Below are 20,109 nucleotides of genomic sequence, written 5' to 3' on the forward strand. Positions count from 1 at the left end.
CCACGTTTGCAGGCCTGAGGGCAGGATTTGGTTTCCCTGTTAGAAAGATCCCACTGGTCCAAAGGGCAATCCAAGAGGCAGCAAAATCAGCCAGGCAGTTCTTGCAACTATCGATGGAATAGGGATGAATTTCTGAGCCAGGAGGAGACATCCGAAGACCCAAGAGGTGGGAGGAAACCCAAGGGAAAATATGTTACAGAAATAGCAGGGGAGGAGACTTGCAGGAAGGACTGAAAAACAGGATCCCAGATGATACAGACCAGAAGCCAGACACAACCAGGACACAGCCCCATGAGACTTGACCACCAGGAAGGGCTGGCAGCCCCAGTGCGGCCAGTTGCAGGGCAGTCATGGCAGAAGCCAGGCTGCAAGTTTGACGGAGAAAATGGGAAGGGGGATGAGGGGAGAGGAAGAAAGCCTCGGGTTCCTCACCTGACCAGTAATAACATGTGTTGTGAGACTGTGGATTCACCAGCTTCCAGAGATGTAAGAACATTCTGGAGATGGATGGTAGTGATGGCTGCACAACAGTGTAAATGTAGTGAGTGCCACTAAAGCGAAAACGGTTAAAACAGTACATTTTATCTTATATATATTTTTACTACAATTTTTTAAAAAGTAAAAAAGAGCTTGTAGAAAACTATAGCATTTTGTGCACATTTTTTTGTGTGTAAAATATCTCAACAATAATTTGACCTATGGATTACATGTGGAAATGATAATATTTAGGATCTATTGCACAATAAAGGACAGAAATGGTATGGACCTAACAGAAGCAGAAGATATTAAGAAGAGGTGGCAAGAATACACAGAAGAACTATACCAAAAAGATCTTCACAGCCCAGATAACCACGATGATGTGATCACTCGCCTACAGCCAGACATCCTGGAATGCTAAGTCAAGTGGGCCTTAGGAAGCATCACCACAAACAAAGCTAATGGAGGTGATGGAATTCCAGTTGAGCTATTTCAAATACTAAAAGATGATGCTGTTAAAGTGCTGCACTCAATATGCCAGCAAATTTGGAAAACCCAGCAGTGGTCACAGGACTGAAAAAGGTCAGTTCATTCCAATCCCAAAGAAAGGCAATGCCAAAGAATATTCAAACTACCACACAATTGCACTCATCTCACACACTAGCAAAGTAATGCTCGAAATTCTCCAAGCCAGCCTTCAATAGTAACTGAGCCATGAACTTCCAGATATTCAAGCTGGATTTAGAAAAGTGAAAATGAAAGTCACTCAGTCTTGTCCAACTCTTTGCAACCCCATGGACTATGCAGTCCATGGAATTTTCCAGGCCAGAATACTGGAGTGGGTAGCCTTTCCCTTCTCCAGGGAAATTTTCCCAACCCAGGGATTGAACCCAGGTCTCCCACATTGCAGGCAGATTCTTTACCAGCTGAACCATAAGGGAAGCCTAAGAATACTGGAGTGGGTAGCCTATCCCTTCTCCAGCAGATCTTCCTGACCCAGGAATAAAACAGGGGTCTCCTGCATTGCAGGTAGATTCTTTACCAACTCAGCTATCAGAGAATTAGAAAAGGCAGAAATCAAATTGCCAACATTTATTGGATCATGGAAAAAGCAAGAGAATTCCAGAAAAACATCTATTTCTGCTTTCTTGACTATGCCAAAGCCTTTGACTGTGTGGATCACAAAAAACTGTGGAAAATTCTTAAAGAGATGGAAATACCAGACCATTTCACCTGCCTCTTGAGAAATCTGTATGTAGGTCAAGAAGCAACAGTTAGAACTGGACATGGAACAACAGACTGGTTCCAAATCGGGAAAGGGGTACATCAAGGATGTATATTGTCATCCTGCTTATTTAACTTATATGCAGAGTACATCATGAGAAATGCCAGGCTGGAGGAAGCACAAGCTGGAATCAAGATTGCTGGGAGAAATATCAATAACCTCAGGTATACAGATGACACCACCCTTATGGCAGAAAGCGAAGAAGAATAAAAGAGCCTCTTGAGAAAAGTGAAAGAGGAGAGTGAAACAGTTGGCTTAAAACTCAACATTCAGAAAATGAAGATCATAGCATCTGGTCCCATCACTTCATGGCAAATAGATGGGTAAACAGTGGAAACAGTGACAGACTTTATTTTGGGGTGCTCCAAAATCCCTGCAGATTGTGACTGCAGCCATGAAATTAAAAGACGCTTGCTCCTTGGAAAAAAAGCTATGACCAACCTAGACAGCATATTAAAAAGCAGAGACATTACTTTGTTGACAAAGGTCCATCTAGTCAAAGCTATGGTTTTTTCCAATAGTCATGTGTGGATGTGAGAGTTGGACTATAAAGAAAGCTGAGCACTGAAGAATTGATGCTTTTGAACTGTGGTGTTGGAGAGGACTCTTGAAAGTCCCTTGGACAGCAAGGAGATCCAACCAGTCAATCCTAAAGGAAATCAGTCCTGAATCTTCATTGGAAGTACTGATGCTGAAGCTGAAACTCCAATACTTTGGCCACCTGATGTGAAGAACTGACTCATTAGAAGAGACCCTGATGCTGGGAAAGACTGAAGGCAGGAGAAGGGGACAACAGAGGATGAGATGGTTGGATGGTATCATCGACTAGATGAACATAAGTTTGAGCAAGCTCCAGGAGTTGGTGATGGACAGGGAAGCCTGGCGTGCTGCAGTCCATGGAGTTGCAAAGAATTGGACACGACTGAGCAACTGAACTGAACTGATTGGGCTACATAAGCTGTATTATTAAAATTATTGCTACCTTTCTGGTGGCTCAGATGATAAAGAATCTGCCTGCAATGGAGGAGATCTGGGTTCAATCCCTGGGTCAGGACGATTCCCTGAGGAAGGGGAGGGTAACCCACTCTGGTATTCTTGCCTAAAAAATTCCATGGACAGGGGCTACAGTCCATGGGGTCGCAAAGAGTCGGACACAACTGAGAGACTAACACACACACAAAATCCTTAAAGGTATATATGGGGTTAAACTTTGCAACTTGAATTACGTTTGTATTGGACTGTCTACCCTAGACTCTCAGACAACATGGAAGATTCTATGACTTCACTGTGTGTGTGTGTGCATTTTAAGCCTCATGACTGGCACTGCTCTAAGGGACCACAGAGAAGGGGGCCAACTGTAGCCACCGGTATCCTGAGCGGGATAACTGGCTATAGGACATTAGTCATAGAAAGGACTTTAGAAAAAGTCAAATTAACACATCTCAGAAAAAAATGATGAAATTTTGCCAATTGCAGTGACATGGATGAACTTGGAGGATATTATGGTAACTGAAATAAACTAGAGAAAGACAAATAACTTACATGTAGACTCTAAAAAATATGACAAACTAGTGAATATAACAAAAAAACCAGCATGCTCATAAATACAGAGAGCAAACTAGTGGTGACCAGTGGGGAGAGGGAAGGAGGGAGGGACAAAAAAGGGCTAGAGGATTAAGATGTCCAGACTATTAGGTATAAAATAAGCCTCGAGGATACATTGTACAACACAGGGAACAGAGCCAATATTTTATAATAACTATAAATGGAGTATAATCTTTAAAAACTGTGAATTACTATATTATACACCTGTAATTTATATGATATTGTACAACAACTCTACTTCAACCTTAAAAAAGAGTCAGGGACCTCCCTGGAGGTCAGTCCGGGCTTTCACTGCTGTGGGTGGGGATTCGATCCTGATCCAGGAATAAGATCCCACAGCCCTTGTGTAGTCCAGGGCTCTGCGTCTTGGGGGTGCAGTTCTGATATTCTGGCTTCTGTGACAATCGCTAGCCCCAGATCCATTTACTCACAGGCATTCTAAGGAGTTAAGTGTCTGTTGAGGATGGAAGGGCTTCAGAGTTTTCAAGATGCTTCCCATAAGTAATAGTCATCCAATGAGGTGGGAAAACATCCATTTGGCAGATGGGAATACCAAGGCCCCAGAGGCAAAAACCCTTGTGTTAAATAACACTGTTCACTCTGTCTACACCAAATTTTAAAAATAAATGTTCTGACTCCAGGAATGATGTCTTTGAGGAATTATGATTCACCCTTGGAAATGTCTGAGAAAATGAGTTGGCAGAGACCAGAAGGCAAACATGAGATGAATGTAATTAAAGAGACCACTGATTGGGATAAAATGCTTATTTACCCCAGGCAGCTTTCAAAGAGAAAAGTCAAAGAAAGCAAGTTGTCAGTTGAACATTAAAAAAAGAAAAGAAAAAAAAAAAAGAAGAAGAAACAAGTCAAAGAAAAACTCCCATGCTAGAGTAAGTAGATACATCAAAAAGCCAGAAAGATAATTAAAGATGAGAATCTAATTACAGTGTATACAAGTTTAGACTAATAATCAAAAGCTCTGCAAACACATTTGGAAAGAGAAGGAAGAAAAAAAATGTTGAAATCAGGGAAGGAAGTCCCACTAGTGCAGTTACTTCATTCCCCTGAACCTCAATTCCCTCATCTATAATGCTCTCCAAGACCCCTTTAAAATTCACATTTAGGATTCAAGATACACAACAGCTAACTGAAAAATTTTATTATTAACTAAAAAATTACATAGCTATTTTTTTGTAGATAAAGTAAAAATTACCTTTGAGGAGGAAAGGAAAGTAAAAATCATCAATCTTACCACCCAGAGAAAGCTACTGTGGATATTTTAATGTATCATCTCCCAGATTTATATATATATATATACACATATATACATATGTGTGTATTATGTATACATAATATGTATGAATTTTATCAACTCTTTTTCCAGTCACCAAAATATTTCAAGGAATTTCTTGTCATAGCTTTGTTTCCATGCCATTGTTGGTGATGGCTGCCATATATTACAGTTTAAACAAAGGCATCAGAGTATCATGTTAGTCGTAGGTATGTTATAGTGCAAATGTGGGTGTGTGCGGATAGGAAAAGACGAAGTTGAGGAAAGAAATGAATGACATCTTCTAATTTACAAAAGATTTTTACATCAAAGTTTTATAACTTACAAAAGGTTTTTACATCTTCTTTACAACTGCCTAGCAAGCACGGTGTCTAATATTTAGAAACTATCAATCAACATTGAATAAGTGAAACAAAAAATATGCGTTACCTTATTTAGTCCTCATATAGCTGTGATGAGATAGGCACAATTGTGGTCATTTTGCAAGTTGCCTCTGTTATGTTGGTAAACTCCATTATGATTTATGTAGCATTGTCAGTGGTGAAGAACCCATCTGCCAGTGCAGGAGACACAAGAGACTCGGGTTGGATCCCCGAGTCAGGAAGCTGCCCTGGAGGAGGAAACAGCAGCCCACCCCAGTATTCTTGCCTGGAGAATCCCATGGACAGAGGAGCCTGGTCAGCTACAGTCCATGGGGTCGTGAAGAGTCACACACGACTGAGCACACACGTATACATACGTTGCACAAAACCAACTCATTTGAGCTTCACAACTGCTCTGTAGCTAAGTAGGATTTTAGTCCCATTAAAGAAAGATTTGACTGCCTGAAAGAAATCAACCCTGAATATTCACTGGAAGGACTGATGCTGAAGCTGCAACTCCAGTACTCTGACCATCTGTTGCAAAGAACCAACTCATTGGAAAAGACGCTGATGCTGGGAAAGACTGCGGGCAGGAGGAGAAGGGGACAGAGGAAGAGATAATTGGATGGCATCACTGATTCAATGGCATGAGTTTGAGCAAACTCCAGGAGATGATGGACAGGGAAGCCTGGCATGCTGCAGTCTATGGGGTTGCAGAGCCGGACACAACTGAGTGACTGAACAACAATATAGAAAGATGGATCATAACACTGTTAAATGGCTATACTCCAATATAAAATAAAAAGTTTAAAAATTAAAAAGAATAAAGAAAGATGGAAACTGTGGCTGAAGTAGTCAGAGCCAGGTAGTCAATAAGTGAAAGAGTTGGACCTTGACTCCAAAGTGAAAGTTGCTCAGTCATGTCCGACACATTGTGACCGCATAGACTATAGTTCTCCAGGCCAGAATACTGGAGTGGGTAGCCCTTCCCTTCTCCAGGGGATCTTCCCAACCCAGGGATCGAATCCAGGTCTCCCACACTGTAGGTTGATTTTTTACCAGTTGAACCACCAGGGAAGCCCAAGAACATTGGAGTGGGCAGCCTATCTCTAAATGGCAACCCACTCCAGTGTTCTTGCCTGGAGAATCCCAGGGACAGCCTGGTGGGCTGCCGTCTCTGGGGTAGCATAGAGTCAGACACGACTGAAGCGACTTAGCAGCAGCAACAGCCGCCTATCCCTTCTCCACCGGATCCTCCCAACCCAGGAATCGAACTGGGGTCTCCTGCATGGCTGGTGGATTCTTTACTAGCTGAGCTTCTAGGGAAGCGTGACATTTGCCATTGCTTCCCACCTGTGAAATGTTCTACAATTTGCAATCCTGAAAGCTGCTAGCTACACCAACCAAAGCTACAACCCTTGGGGCTATTTTTCCCCCCACTCATCTTACTGGGGACTTCCTACTGAGGATCTTCACTAGAATTGGTCTGTGCTGTTACAAAAACGTCACTTTTTGGAGCGGGGGGCGGGGGGCTGAGGGGTAAAGCATGCTGACTGGGAAACGGTAGAGAACAAGGAGGAAGGTAGAGAAAAAGGAGGAAGGTAGAGAAAAGGTAGACTTTGGCGCCATCTTCTGTGAACTGCTGTTTTTACAAGCCATGCATGAATTAAGTAAAATTGACAAGAAATTTTGTATTCTATTCTCTGATACGCGGTCCATTTTGAAAATCTCTTGTAAGAAGAAATATGGAAAACAGAAACCTAATAAAGCACTAGTTAAATGCTAAGCTTCTCCCCTACTAAAACACTGATCAAATCTGCTACCAGATTGAAGTTTTACTCAGCTTACCCTCCAACCCTCCTCTCAAACACTAATGTCCTGTAGAATAACGATTAGAGAAGAGAGAAAGGAAAAAGGCAAAGACTGTGTAAAGCCACTGACCTGGAGAAACTGAGAATCGATTCTAGGAGCAAAGCTAGCACAACTCGCACTCTTAGGGGGAGGAGAGAAATGTACTTCCAGCAACTTCTAAAAAACAGGTAACCACAGCAGAGCGGAATCAAGGAAAGACAGGCCAGCTGCCTGCAGCAACGTCTCACTCGCAGCATCTTGGCTGGAGAGCCTCTCGCGCTGCTGTCCCGGGCCGGAGCTGGGATCCCCGGGTCCCTCCTTCGCGGATGCTCTGAACAAGTTACCTCCGCGGAGCCGGACCTCGCGGCTTCATTTGACGCCGAGGAGGAACTTCAGACAAGCTCAGGATACTTTTCTCCTCTTCCTCTCTTGAGTTAAACTTCATTCACAATCATTTTCAACGACTTATTTGTAGGACACTGATCATCACCGCCCCCCACCTTCCACCCCGGAAGACTAGACCTATTTTCCCAGTGATATTACCCAGTACTTGCGCATCGTTTGATGCTTTTCAAAGGCCGTCAAGGTGTTAGCTCACAGCACCACGCGAGGTGAGCCGAAAGGTGCTGCTCTGCTCTTAATGCCACGCAGGAGAAACCGAGGCTCCGAGTGGACGGAGTGCGTGGTCCAGACGCCGCAGAGCCATCACCCAGGTTGCCTCGTGGGGACCCGGCGGCTTGTGCGGTGTGGAGTGGAGACGGGGCCACCCGGACCAAGCCTGGGTGACCTGCTCTTACTGCCACCCCCCACCCCAGGCTGCCGGAGCCGGTGCTCGGTGGAGCGGGAGGTAGGCAGGGAGGGCGGAAACCCGGCGGAACCTGCTAAGAACACCCGAGCTGAGCGCGGGATGGACTGACCGTCACGGGCCGGTTGTTGAGCACCTTCCAGGCGCTGCTGCCGCCGGAACCCGAAGCTGGGCTGGGCCCCGCGCTGTCCTAGGGGCGTTCCGTTACACAGGGCACAAAATGGTTACGAATAACCGTGATACAAAGCAGAAAACCGTCATTATCATAAGAGAAGAGGTTCCTTTCCGCTGGGAGCTGGGCAGGGACGACAGCAGAAGGTGGGGGCAGGGGTAGAACCAGGGGTGGGGCTCACGGGGGCCTGGAAATGTGTGAGGGATGGTGTGAGATCAGACGCACACACTCAGCCACACTCACATACACTCACGTGCACTGGCAGAGGCAGCCTCTGCGCCTGGCCCAACCAGGGGCCCAGCTCCATATAAAACCCTATGGAGCAAGTCACAGAGGTATTGATGAGGCTGAAATTCATGACGATTTTCTCCAAAACTGATGATGACAAAGGCCTTTCTCTCTTCACTTTTTCACAACGTGGATCTGTTTTGGCTTTGCTGGAACCGTGCGGATGGACTCTAGGCCGCCAGGCTCCTCTGTCCCTGGGATTCTCCAGGCCAGAATACTGGAGTGGGTTGCCATGCCCTCCTCCAGGGGATCTTCCCAACCCAGGGGTCGACCCGAGTCTCTTGTGTATCCTGCATTGGCAAGCGGGTTCTTTACCATAAGGCCACCTGGGAAGCTTGCTGGGACCAGGCTCTGCAAAGTGTCATCGGCTTGGGCCAATGAGGCAGCTTGGCCTTGGTTCTGGAACCAAGGGGCCTGGTGGTGAATTATAGGCCTGGGAGCTATTTCTGTTTGCTGGGGTCTCCAGAGGTTCCTGGAGATGGGATGGTGATCACTGAAATTGGTCCACGGTGGAGTGTGTGCATCTGGGCAGCAGGAACTCTCCATCAAGGGGGCACCCTGCCTGTGACATGTGTCATGCCCCTTTCCCCCCTCCCCCATGGCATGACTGCTTAAAGAGCTTGGCAGATGGGGGAGGTTCCTGAAAACACCTGTGGCAATTCCTCTTGGATGTTTAGAACACAGGAAGCAAGGAAGTGATTTCAGGTGTTCAAAAGTGAACTGCAGTTTCCATTTTGACGTTCAAGGCATCACCAAGATCAAAGATAGGTTCTGTCAGTAGGAGAAAGCAAAATCCTACCTTTCTTGGCCTGAAAAATTTCTTCCTAATAGTATCAAGATGGCAGTGAGGTAATTCCCTGAAGGTCTGGTGATTAGGACTCTGTGCTTTCACTGCCAAGGGCACATGTTCAATCCCCAGTCAGAGAACTAAGAGTGCACAGGAAAAAAAAATTTTTCCTAATTAAAAAAAAAAAAGATTTTTATCTGGATCCTCGAGTTTTGCCTCACAACACCAAGGGAAATCTGACTCCCCTGTTGCACCTCTAGAACAAGCCTGAGTTCCCCACCTCAGATGGACAGGAGGCCTGAAACCCCTTTTCCAACTTGAGAGGAAAGTGGAGTTCCGTGCCTCAACAGGTTAAGAGGCCTGACTCCCCTTTTGAAACTCCATAGGAACCCCGAGATCCCTGCTGCAACCGAAGAGGAACACTGAGTTTCCCGCCTCAACTTGAGATGAGGCCCTATTCCCTGCAGTGACTTGAGATCAATCCCACATTCCTCCTCACAACTCGAATGGAGGCTTGACTCCCTTTATGCAACTCCAGAGGTTCCCTGAGATATCCATCACAACTTGAGAGGACCCCCGAGTTCATGTGGAGACCCATTGCTGTGAGTGCAGTGCTGGTCCCCAAAATATACTTTGGGCTTTTCTTGGAATCCTCTGTGGATACTAGTTGGAGAACAGGAGGCTGGTCTCTCAATGGAGAGTTTATTCTTGTTCCTCACTTCTCTTTTCAATCCATAAATTGTATCAGAAGTAGAATTCAGATTTGTTCATTCATTTGACATTTATTTAACACGTACCTGGAGCACGCCTTATCTTAGGCATTAGAAATGCAATATGCATTTAGAACCTGGTCCCAGGCCTATGGGATAAGTTACATCCTAAAAGTATATTTAACATGAACCAAGAACTCGTCAATGCCTTCTCCCTGTCTCATTTTCCACCCCTTGTGCTTAGCACAGTGTCTGAGGTTTAAGTGACGGAGCTCAGGTAGGGTTTATTTAATGACTAATTGGCCAGTGACTGAGAATCTACTTGTACCCATGGCAACAAATCTGCTTGAGAAAAGAAATGACAATTCTAGGGTAACTAACACCCAGGTAAAGGAATGATCACTACTGCTTATTAAGAAATAAAGTAATATGAGCACAGGGGGAAAGACATTTAATTCTGCCTGGGAGAATTGGGATGTCACAAGAGAAAAACTCACTGTGTTTCTCTTCTATGACCACTCTTCTGTTGACACATCTGGATACCAAATAGGAGAGGGGTTTTCTCCCTCTCCAAAAGATTCTCCACCACCTGCTGGGTGTCCTCCAGCTCACCTCAGTTCTGACACTATCTCCCAGAGGTGGCATCAGCTCCCACGGGTTAAGGGCCCTGTCCCACGAAACTGACCTCCTGCCCTCGCTTCAGACACCAACCTCAAGTCCAGGTTGTTACCCACGCTTCTGACTAACTATAAATTGAGGGTTCCCACGAACCCCTCTTTGGGTTCAATAATTTGCTAGAATGGCTACAGAACCCAGGAAAACAGTTTGCTTACAGTTCGATTGTAGTCATTGTTGTTTAGTCACTAAATCCTCTCCAACTCTTTGCGACCCCCAAGGACTGTAGCCTGCCCACCAGGTTCCTCTGTCCATGGAATTTTCCAGGCAAGAATACTGGAGTGGGTTGCCATTTCCTCCGTGAGGGGATATTACCCACCCAGGGATTGAACCTGCATCTTCTGCATTGGCAGGCAGATTCTTTGCCACTGAACCACCAGGGAAGCCTCCCTGTCAGGTGATTGTTGCTGTTCCGTGGCTAAGTTGAGTCCAACTCTTTGCAAACTTGACTGCAGCAAGTCAGGCTTCCCAGTCCTTCACCATCTCCTGGAGTTTGCTCAAACTCATGTCCATTGAGTCGGTGATGCCATCCAGCCATCTCATCCTCTGTTTCCCTCTTCTCCTCCTTCCCTGATTACTGGTTTATAATTTAAAAATACAACTCAGGAACAGCCAGAAGGAGGAGATGCACAGGCCACCTGTGTAGGGGAGGGGCACGGAGCTTCCATGCCCTCCCTGGGACGCCTCCCAGCATCTCCATGGGAGGAGATAGCAGAAAGTATCTGAATAGCATCCCTTAGGGATTTTCATAGAAACTTCATTACATAGGCATGCTTGATAAATCACTGGCCATTTGGTGATTGATTCAACCTCCAGCCCCTCTCCTCTCCCTGGAGGTGTGGAGGCTGACAATTCCAACTCTCTCATCCATCATTGGTCCCCTGGGAACAAGCACTTATCCTGAGGGACTTTCCAAAAGTCACCTCATTAACATCAACTTGTGTGTGGTTGAAAGGGTCGTCTGATAAATACAAAAGACACTTCTTTTAATTCTCTTATCACTTCAGAAATCCCAAGATTTCAGGGGCTCCATGACAGGAACTGGACTGGACAAAAACCAAATCGATATTTCTTATTATACACTACAGAATCACAAATGTCTTCACAGGGAAATTCTCATCTAAGCTGAGTCTTAAAGGACAAGTAGAATTCATAGAAGGTAGAAAGGCAGGTCCCAGGAAATAACTTGGGAAAAGTCCATAAAACGTGAAAGGTCATAACCCCCCATGGAGCAGATGGAAATACAGGACATGTGTGGGCAAGCAGGGAGATGATGCTGAGAATCTGGGCAAAGGAATTTGTCAGCCTTTCTCTTATCAGTTCAGTCTCTTAGTTCTGTCTGACTATTTGCGATCCCATGGACTGCAGCACACCAGGCTTCCCTGTCCATCACCAACTCCTGGAGCTTACTCAAACTCACGTCCATTGAGTCAGTGATGCCATCCAACCATCTTATCCTCTGTCGTCCCCTTCTCCTCCTACCCTCAATCTTTCCCAGCATCAGGGTCTTTTCAGATGAGTCAGTTCTTCACATCAGGTGGCCAAAGTATTGGAGTTTCAGCTTCAGCATCAGTACTTCCAATGAACACCCAGGACTGATCTCTTTTAGGATGGACCGGTTGGATCTCCTTGCAGTCCAAGGGACTCTCAAGAGTCCTCTCCAACACCACAGTTCAAAAGCATCAATTCTTCAGAGCTCAGCTTTCTTTATAGTCCAACTCTCACATCCACACATGACTACTGGAAAAAACATAGCTTTGACTAGATGGACCTTTGTCGGCAAAGTAATGTCTGTGCTTTTTGATATGCTGTCTAGGTTGGTCATAACTTTTCTTCCAAGGAGCAAGCGTCTTTTAATGTAATGGCTGCAGTTACCATCTGCAGGGTGATTTTGGAACCCAAGAAAATAAAGTCTGCCACTGTTTCCATTGTTTTCCCATCTATTTGCCATGAAGTGATGGGACCAGATACCATGATCTTAGTTTTCTGAATGTTGAGCTTTAAGCCAACTGTTTCACTCTCCTCTTTCACCTTCCTCAAGAGGCTCTTTAGTTCTTCTTCACTTTCTGCCATAAGGGTGGTGTCATCTGCATACCTGAGGTTATTGATAATTCTCCCAGCAATCTTGATTCCAGCTTGTGCTTCCTCCAGCCTGGCATTCTCATGATGTACTCTGCATACAAGTTAAATAAGCTGGGTGATAATATTCAGCCTTGATATAGTCCTTTTCCAATTTGGAACCAGTCTGTTGTTCCATGTCCAGTTCTATCTGCTGCTTCCTGACCTGCATACAGATTTCTCAGGAGGCAGGTCAGGTGGTCTGGTATTCCCATCTCTTTCAGTTTTTCCATAGCCTGTTGTGATCCACACAGTCAAAGGCTTTGCCGTAGTCAATAAAGCAGACATAGATGTTTTTCTGGAACTCTCATGCTTTTTTGATGATCCTGTGCCTTTTCTAAATCCAGCTTGAACATCTGGAAGTTCACGGTTCACATACTGTTGAAGCCTGACTTGTAGAATTTTGAGCATTACTTTGCTTGCATGTAAGATGAATACAATTGTGTGGTAGTTTGAACTTTCTTTGGCATTGCCTTTGGGATTGGAATGAAAACTGACCTTTTCCAGTGCTGTGGCCACTGCTGAGTTTTCCAGATTTGCTGGCATATTGCGTGCAGCACTTTCACAGCATCATCTTTAAGGATTTGAAATAGCACAACTGGATTTCTATCACCACCACTAACTTTGTTCACAGTAATGCTTCTGAAGGCCTACTTGACTTCCCATTCCAGGATGTCTGGCTCTAGGTCACACCATCGTGGTTATCTGGGTCATGATGATCTTTTTTGTGTAGTTCTTCTGTGTATTCTTGCCACCTCTTCTTAATATCCTCTGCTTCTGTTAGAGCCATACCATTTCTGTCCTTTATTGTGCCCATCTTTGCATGACATGTTCCCTTGGTAGCTCTAATTTTCTTGACGAGATCTCTAGTCTTTCCCATTCTATTGTTTTCCTCTATTTCTTTGCATTGATCACTGAGGAAGGCTTTCTTATCCCTCCTTGCTATTCTTTGGAACTCTGCATTCAAATGGGTATATCTTTCCTTTTCTCCTTTGCCTGTCACGTCTTTTCGTTTCTCAGAGATTTGTAAGGCTTCCCTGGACAACCATTTTGCCTTTTTGCATTTCTTTTTCTTGGGGATGATCTTGATCACTGCCTCCTGTACAACGTCATGAACCTCTGTCCATAGTTCTTCAGGCACTCTGTCTATCAGATCTAATCCCTTGAATCTATTTGTCTCTTCCACTGTATAATTGTATGGGATTTGATTCAGGTCATACCTGAATGGTCTAGTGCTTTTCCCTACTTTCTTCAATTTAAGTCTGAATTTTGCAATAAGGGGTTCATGACCTGAGCCACAGTCAGCTCCCAGTCTTGTTTTTGCTGACTATATAGAGCTTCTCCATCTTTGGTTGCAAAGAATATAATCAACTAGAGTCTCCTCTTGTGTTGTTGGAAGAGGGTGTTTGCTATGACCAGTGCGTTCTCTTGGCAAAACTCTGTTAGCCTTTGACCTGCTTTGTTTTGTACTCCAAGGTCAAATTTGCCTGTTACTCCAGGTATCTCTTGACTTCCTACTTTTGCATTCCAGTCCCCTACAATGAGAAGGACATCTTTTTTGGGTGTTAGTTCTAGAAGGTTTTGTAAGGCTTCATAAAACCGTTCAACTTCAGCTTCTTCAGCATTACTGGTCGGGGCATAAAATTGGATTATTGTGATATTGAATGGGTTGCCTTGGAAATGAACAGAGATCATTCTGTCACATTTGAGATTGAAATGCAAGCACTGCATTTCAGACTCTTTTGTTGACTATGATGACTATTCCATTTTTTCTAAGGGATTCTTGCCCACAGTAGTAGATATAATGGTCATCTGAGTTAAATTCACCCATTCCAGTCCATTTTAGTTCACTGATTCCTAAGATGGTGATGTTCACCCTTGCCATCTCCTGTTTGACCACTTCCAATTTGCCTTGATTCATGGACCTAACATTCCAGGATCCTATGCAGTATTGTTCTTTATAGCATTGGACTTTACTTCCATCACCAGTCACGTCCACAACTGGGTGTTGTTTTTGCTTTGGCTCCATCTCTTCATTCTCTCCAGAAAGAGTTATTTCTCTACTTTCTCTTATAGATGGTGCCAAACCATTGAAAGGTTTTAGATCTCATTAGCAATATGGAGGGAGAAGGCAATGGCAACCCACTCCAGTACTCTTGCCTGGAAAACCCCATGGACAGAGAAGCCTGGTAGGCTGCAGTCCATGGGGTTCCGCAGAGTCAGACATGACTGAGCGACTTCCCTTTCACTTTTCACTTTAATACACTGGAGAAGGAAATGGCAACCCACTCCAGTGTTCTTGCCTGGAGAATCCCAGGGACAGCGGAGCCTGGTGGGCTGCTGTGTATGGGGTCGCACAGAGTTGGACACGACTGAAGTGACTTAGCAGCAGCAGCAGCAGCAATATGGAGGTGGAGGCTAGAAGCTGGAGATTTAATAGAAGATAGCATTGGTCCATGTGAGAAATGATGCAAGCAAAAAAAAGGCCATCTCAGGAGATGGAAAAAAAGGATGCAGAGGAGAGACTGTTTAGAACAAGTGATCAAGGCTGGTGCAGGCTGGTGACAAAGAGCTTGAACTTTGGAATTAAACAGATCCAAGTTTCAGCCCAATTGTCTATTAACTCTGTGACCTTAAGCAAGCAATCTCTTTATTTGTCTCTTCATGTATAAAGCACTGCTAATCAGAGTACCTACCTTGTACAATAGGTGTTTCAGATGAAAATGTGTGGGATTAGTATAGTGTCTGGCATAATATACTAATGTGCCCATTCAATATTGGCTGTAATTATTACTACTGATTGGGCTTCCCTGGTAGCTCAGCAGTAAAGAATCTGCCTGCAATGCAGGAGACTGGGACTTGATCCCTGGGTCCAGAAGATCCCCTGGAGAAGGAAATGGCAACCCACTCCAGTTTTCTTGCCTGTGAAATCTCATGGACAGAGGAGCCTGGTGGGCTACCTGATTCATTGGGTTACAAGAGTGAACCACAACTCAGCAACTAAATCATCGATCACCAGCATGACTACTAATTAGACATGGGAGTGGAAGGAGATGAGAAGGGAGAGGTTGAAGACTCAGGTTTTGAGACAGAAAGTAGGGGAAAGACAGTGTCCAGACCCAGGTGAGGAATCCAGGTAGAAGAGCACACTTCGGGGAGGGAGTTTCGAGTTCCAGTTTTGGATATGCTGAAGATGTCTGTGGGACATTAGCAGAAATGTCCAGCAGGCATTTGGTAGAGAGATTTGCACAGGAGTTGAAGAACTGGAGGACACACAGCACAAAAGAGGAAGTTTAAGCCAGTAGAGCAGGGTTCCCCAACCTCTGGAATCTAATGGCTGATGATCTGAGGTGGAGCTGATGTAATAACAGAAATGAAGTGCACAACAAATGTAATGTGCTTGAATCATCCTGAAACCATCTCCCCGTTTCTGGGTCATGGAAAAACTGTCTTCCACAAAACTGGCCCTGGTGCCAAAATGGTTGGGGACTGCTGCTGGACTTCTAAATGAAGTCAGTTAGAAAAAGGCCTTCAAGTAGGCAGAGGAGAAAACTTGAAGGACACTAGCATGAAGAGGGGGCAGAAGAAGGGCCCCCAACAAGGATGCTGGGATAGTTGCTGATGGAAGAGGGAGGCCCCCCCTAGAAGAGGTGCTGCCATCCAGTGGGCGGGTGCCTGCTTTTTGCAGGGCAGCTCACACAGACAGATAGGACAAACACTTAGAAGAAGAAGCTTACAAGAAGGCTCCAGGAGCCCCTCAAACGTCCCTTTAATGGGCTGCGATTCTGTTTCAGTTTCCTCTTTGCTTTCTTCTCTCTTCCTTATGAATAAAAAAAAAAAAATCACTTGCAATTTTTCTGCCTGTCTCTGCTCATAGGATGGAGGCTGTGTGAGCCCCCATGTAGAGGGCAGATCCTCTGAATGCATTACATGGGCGGACCAGGGAGACCAGATGTCCCACGTCACCTCCCAGCCCCAGACAGTCAGTACTTTGAGAAGTGGGTTAAATACTCTAGCCAGGAAGGAAGGAAGTGTTGGAGGTCTGTGGGAATGCAATGAAGTTGCTTTACCATCTTTGGCATTGCAGAGGACACATGCATTTCAAATTAACTTTAAAGCTTGTCTCATGTTGAGACAATGCCATGCATGTCTGGGGCAGGCAAGAGGCTATATTTATGTAATTTGATTAAGTATAACTACATGTTCAGAGTTTGACTGAGCGGGACTAATGGGTGGGAACCCTTAACATTTGTTGCCACTGTCAGCAGATTAGTGTGGAACTCTACCTGTCCTGGGCTTCCCAGGAGACGCTAGCGGTAAAGAACTGACCTGCCAATGTAGGAGGCCTAACAGACCTGGGTTTGATCCCTGGGTTGGAACGATCCCTTGGAGGAGGTCATGGCAACCTAACTCCATTATTCTTGTCTGGAGAATCTCATGCTCAGAGGAGCCTGGTGGGCTACAGTCCATGGGGTCGTGAGAGAGTTGGGCACAACTGAAGCGACTACCTCTGCCGCTCCATTGACTGCCAAATTCTGCCTCCCACCATGAAAGGGTGTCCTAGTGAAAAACTGAAAAACTGCAAAAGATGCTCCTTAAAGCTCCCTCCATGGACTAGACAACTGTGTCTCAGAATCAAAGGCTGGGGTACTTGCCCCAGGATGGCTCGTGCCCCCCACTATGCTGAGTGTGCACAGACCCTCAGTATCATCCAGACAGTTATTTTGGGTACTGTGCAAGGAAATCTTGGGATGCCAGTGAAATCCAGTTTAGTTGACTTCTGGGTCCATAGTGACGAGGATGATGGGGAAAGAATAGCAAACCCATCCCTGATGCTTAATGGACCCAGACATTATTTATAGTATTTTACATGTAATAACTTCATCCTTGTGAAACAGGAGGGAAGGGGCAGGGCAATCCATTTCTCACCTATCACTTTGTCTCTTACTGAATTCTTTCTGTGACCAGACATAAAGAACTCGAGCTTCATTAAGTCCTGAGATCAGGTGTGTGATTTCAATTAAAAGACAGTGGGTTCAAGTCCCACTGACAGGGCCAACTATAAATTAAGATAATCATGTATGGGTGGGGAGGGCCTTTGTTGCTCCATACCTTCTCTCCAAGGTTTTCAGATGGAAACAGTTGTCACTCCAAAGGGGAGATTTCCCCTCTGTAGACACAATGATGTGAAGACTCTTCTATATTGTTCGTGTTCATGCTCACTCAGTCATGTCCGACTCTTTGCAACCCCAAGAGCTATAACCGGCCAGGCTCCTCTGTCCATGGGATTTCCCAGGCAAGAATACTGGAACAGGTTGCCATTTCCTCCTCCAGGGGATCTTCCCAATCCAGGGACTGAACCCACATCTCTTGCACCTCCTGTATTGGCAGGTGGATTTTTTTTTTTAAACCACCGAGTCACCTGGGAAGCCTGTATTGTCGTGAGAGCACAAACTGGTACAATATTTTCAGAACAGAATTCCACAATATGCAAAAATTTGAAATGCACATGCCCTTTTCCTTAGCAACCCAGTTCTATAACCCTATGACATGGAAGTGCTAGCAAAAAAAAATCTATGTAGAAGGATGCACATTGCCCCGTTGTAAGAACAAAGATTGAAAACAACTTCAATGCCCATCATAAGGCTTGGTTCAATGAATTACATTCATTGAATGAATGACATTCATTGAATTACATTCATTCCATTCCATTCCCTGGAATATAGTGAGCTAAGAGGCGACATAAACTAGATATGTCTATATTGACATAGGGAGACCTACTCAATATATTGCTAAATGGAAAATCTATGTCTGGAATGATACCACTAATATTATTAATAGTATCATTAAATGATACCATTAAAGAAAGTGTGGGGGGCAGAGATAGCTAGTTGTTTGCAGGGTCCCTTCTTTATTTCCTTTAGTAATAGAATTCAGGTCCCCTCCCACTCTTGTCCATTTTATTAATAAGTGGGTAGCTAAAGATGACATTGGGTTTCCCTGATGGCTCAGATGGTAAAGAATCTGCCTGCAATACCAGGAGACTTGTGTTCGATCCCTGGGTTGGGAAGATCTCCTGGAGAAGGGAATGGCTACTCCCTCCAGTATTCTTGTCTGGAGAATCCCATGGACAGAGGAGCCTGGTGGGCTACGGTCCATGGGGTCAGTCGCCAGGTGTCGGACACGACTAAGCGACTAATGCACAAAGACCACATTAGCTTAGGTGGGGGTGATGTAGCCCAATCCTACATTTAAGTGGGTGACCAAAGCTCCCTTTTAGCCAGCTTTGGCAGAGAGCCTAAATTCTGGCCAATGGGATGCAAGCAGAAGTAATTTGTGCAACCAAATGGTCACATCCTTCTAAAGGAAGTTAGTGGTTCACTTCCTCTATCCCCTTCCTGCAGCTGTGCCCAGAGATAAGGCTTTGATGCAGACAAGGACCCCTAGTAGGGGATGAAACCTGATGGAACAGAGGCAACTACCTGCCCTCTACCACTCCTTCAAACACTTCTAGAAAGAGAAAGAAACATCTATCTTGTTTGATTTACTGTAGTTCGGGGCCTCTGTGACAACAGTTAACCCTATATTCTAAGTAACATGGTATGTATTTATGGTATTACCACTGCTAATAACTGTAATGAGCATACATCTAGTGCTTATTACGTGCCATGCACTCCAGGCACTGTACATGCAATAGCTTGTTTAATCCTCACAACAGCCCTATGAGGTGAGTACTGTAATTGTCCCCATTTTACAGATGCGAAAACTGAAACATGAGGAGATCAAGGGACTTGCCCAGGGTCTTCCAAGAAGCATGGCGGAGTTGCACCCAGGCACTGACCCCAGAGGCCACGTTCCTAAGAGAAGTCCATAGCAATCTAGAGTATGGGATGCAGGCAGCGGGAAGGAGAAACTTCCCTTTTAACATTATAGAGGCTAGACTGTTTGAAGTTTTTATAATAGGCATGCACCTGTTTTCATAATTTAGAAAAGGGAAGTTTAGGTCTAGATATTTTAGTGGAAAATACACACCATGGAGAGAGGTAACATTAGCTTAAAATGCAGCTCAGAAAAGAAGACAGGGACTTCCCTGGTGGGCTAAGACGTCTAGTGGCTAAGACTCCGTTTCCCAATGCAGGGGGCCTGGGGTTCAGTCCCTGGTCAGGAAACTAGATCCCTCATGCCACAACAAAGACCTGGCAGAGCCAAACAAATAAATGTTTTTTTAAAAAATAGAAGACAATCCACTTCTGGGTTCTAATGGCACCCTCACCCTCAGAGAGAGCAGGGAAGTGGGTGGACGGCCCTGATGCTGTAACGGGACAGTAGCAAAGGGTGGACCGAATGCTAAGACAAGCAGAGTGAGACCGAACTGCCCCACAGATGGCCAGATGAGCCAGCTGGTGAGTGTTGTCCAAACAACCGGTTCAATATGCTTCTCATTTTTCATCATTTGTTTTGCCATAAGCTATCATTAGTATAAACCTAGAAAGCAAAAAAAAATCCCGTCTCAGTTAAACACTCCTCCCCTGAGAGGATCTCAGGCATACTGTCTCTCTTTACATTTGTAAATATTTAGCACTCAAGTTCCTGGAAGAAGAAAAGTACTTGACTTTCCTAAACCTCCCTGGGCTGCGGGACAACCCCATGGGGCATATGTTCCGAACCAAAATGTCACACCAT

This window comes from Cervus elaphus, chromosome 15 (assembly GCF_910594005.1).
Source record: "Cervus elaphus chromosome 15, mCerEla1.1, whole genome shotgun sequence".
Taxonomy (NCBI): domain Eukaryota; kingdom Metazoa; phylum Chordata; class Mammalia; order Artiodactyla; family Cervidae; genus Cervus; species Cervus elaphus.